The following is a 3,282-nucleotide window of genomic DNA, read 5'->3' as shown; positions in this document are numbered from 1 at the left end:
GAACAACGATCTCGTCGCGCCTCCTTCATAAACGAGCATATTATTTTCGAGGTAATTAATATTTCCATCATAAGAACAGAGAATTATGATTCGATCGTTCATTGTTACCTTTGAAGAGTGAAAAATTCAAGATCAATATTACACGAAAAGCCGAATAATTAAATATTGATTGTTACTAGTTTTTACATTTAGGTAATAACTCTAATTTCCACATTAATTGATAAATTCACCTCTAAATACACAAAATTATTTAATTTTTCTTCACAAAATTCGTAAATAATTCACAATTAAATTCTAAAATCTAATTTATGTCATACATATGTAGTAACACTAATTTTCGCATTTATTGATAATTTTCCATCTAATTTCACAAAATTATTAATAATTTCCACACTAATTCCACGAAATTATTAATAATTTTCACACTAATTCTTCACAAATTTCACAAAGTTATTGATAATTTCCCCTCTAATTTTCACATTTATTGATAATTTCCCCTCTAATTTTCACATTTCTTCATGTAACTCCACGGGAGTTGAACTCCCGTGGAGTTTCATAAGTGCATAAATCTTCACGGGAGTTGAACTCCCATGAAAATTTATGAAGAAATTAAACTCCCGTGAAGTTTAAAAATACAATAAACTTCACGGGAGTTGAACTCACGTGAAGTTTCGGAAAATTTTTAACAAAAACCGACCTGTTTTCAGTGATGGGCTGAAAACAGATCGGTTTTTGTAAATTTTTTTAAAGAGGTCGTTTTTTGCAAATAAAAAACCCAAAAGGATCTGTTTTGAAAATTTGTCCAATAACTTATATATGATCTTTGTTCGAATTACTTTCAATGCGCCCGCACGTACACGCACAGTCCATGTCATCACTGGCGTGAATCCCCAAGCATCCACTGGGCTTCTCTGATTTCTCTCCCACATAATCTTAGAAATCCTACAACTCTCCATAAATTCTACGCACCCAATTCCCACCTACTCCAACAGTATATATTTTTTGCACTGCCACGTGATCCTTATTAAGAGGCCACCTTCACCAAGGCAGGTGAAATAACCAACACCATATATGGCTGATGAAGTAAAGAGGTCCACGTACCAGTAATGCTCACGGGACCTATATCTTCTCAATCACCACCTCCTCTACTCCTTCCTCATTGATAAAAGGAAGGTGGCACTCGGTACAATAAATTAAATTTATTGACGGTGTGACAAACAAACTTCCAGTGATGAAAACTTTGGACAAGATGCTAAAATTCGGATGTTTATAATTCTATTTCAGTGATGAAAAGTCAATCTGTGCAGATACCATCTTAAAGCTCACTGTACTGAGACTATGAAGCTGCGGTCAGGGTGGATGTTTATAATTCTATCTCCCAACTATTATGATGTCTAAATTCACTTCATGCTTCTAACTATATATGCCATTAAGTATTAGCGTCGGATTTGAATCCGTCGCCATTAAGTATTGGCGACGGATTAGATTCGTCGCCAATACTTATTGGCGACGGAACATTGGCGACGGATCTAATCCGTCGCCAATAGTTATTGGCGACGGATGTTATCCGTCTCCAATACTTATTGGCGACGGAATTGATCTGTCGCCAATGTTTTTTCGTCGCCAATACTTATTGGCGACGGAAAACATTGGCGACGGATCAAATCCGTCGCCAATACAAACAATGGCGACGGGACTCTCCCCGTCGCCAATGTTCCGTCGCTAATGTTTGTATTGGCGACGGATATCAAATCCGTTGCCAATACCCCGTCGCCAATACTCAGTTTTCTACTAGTGATTGTAAAAGAAAAAATTATAAGCCTAGACTAATTCCAAAAGATGTTGACCATAGGTGGAATTCCACCTGTCGCCAATGTTCCGTCGCCAATGTTTGTATTGGCGACGGATATCAAATCCGTCGCCAATACCCCGTCGCTAATACTCAGTTTTCTACTAGTGGTTATTCAATACGCAAAAGGATTGTAAAAGTGTGTTAAGACAAACTCCCCAGGATAAGCTAATATCAATCACACGAGAGCACGAAAAAAATATCACGAACACGAATACAAAGATATACGTGGTTCGGCTTGTAGCCTACGTCCATGGGCGAAGGAGGAGAAAACTTTACTAAATAGTGAGGAATACAAAGTTGAATCTCTCAATCACTCAATCGTAAATCACATCCCAAAAGCCTAATACAACCCTATTAACTAAGGTGTTGTTTGGCAATGGGTTAAGTGAAGGATTAAGGAGACTTAACTCTTTTTTAACCCGCCAAACACAAAAAATCCATAGAATGGTTTAAGTGAGTTGACCCTCTATAATTTGCCAAACACAAAAAATGCCGAAGGATTAAGCTAACCCTTGTCGAAGGAATAAAATGAGTTAAACCCCTCAAAATAAGGGGTTTATTAATACTCCTATTTAGAAGGATTAAAAGTTAACCCCTCTATTTATAATTTGTCAAAATACTCCTATGTAGTAAGGGTTTACTAATCCTTGTTATTCCCAAACACTACAAAGGCTAAATTAAAATTTATTTAATGAGTTAATAATTCAGTCCTTTGAGTTATTAAATGTGCTAACCATGATAATTCTTCTCCTTAACCCCTCTAACCCTTTTGCCAAACGAGACCTAAAGGAACAAAAAAGAAGAATATCAAATAGGCTTCACAAAGGAATCTCTCTTCTTGATTGGTGCTCTGAAGATTGATGATAATTATTAACTAGAAAGACTGTTCTTATATAGCCTTGAAGATCCTAGCTCTTTATTGTCTAAAAAATAAGAGTTCTAATAGGAATAGAAGTCCACATGTCCTAAAACCAACAATAGTCCAAGTAGGAATAACCTCTAATATGATTGGTTGTGCAAAGTCTAATGTAAGTAGGACTCTTGATCAAAACAAACCAAGACATAAAAGGAACTCCTAAAGCAATATGGATTTGAGTATTTGAGGCAACCTATAACAAATCTCCACCTTGATTCAAATGCGTAGAAGATTCCTCACTCCAAAATAAGCTAACTTACTCCACCTTCTCCAATAGCCTCACAGGGCATCGAAGTGCAGCACGTATCGATCAAGTCCAAGCCCTACTTGAACTTGCTAACTGAAAGAGTCCTCCTCAACAAATCTACTGAATTGTCTGCATGACGACCGTAAATATTAGCGAAGTTATCACTTGAAGTAGCTCCTGAATAGCTGAAGGGCACAAAATTTTTAACCGACAATGCATAAGCTATTGTATCTTCATGTCTTCACGATGATCGGATATCTCATCTTG

This window comes from Asparagus officinalis, chromosome 3 (assembly GCF_001876935.1).
Source record: "Asparagus officinalis chromosome 3, Aspof.V1, whole genome shotgun sequence".
NCBI lineage: Eukaryota > Viridiplantae > Streptophyta > Magnoliopsida > Asparagales > Asparagaceae > Asparagus > Asparagus officinalis.
The sequence above is the reverse complement of the archived record's forward strand: the minus strand, read 5'-3'. Positions refer to the sequence as shown.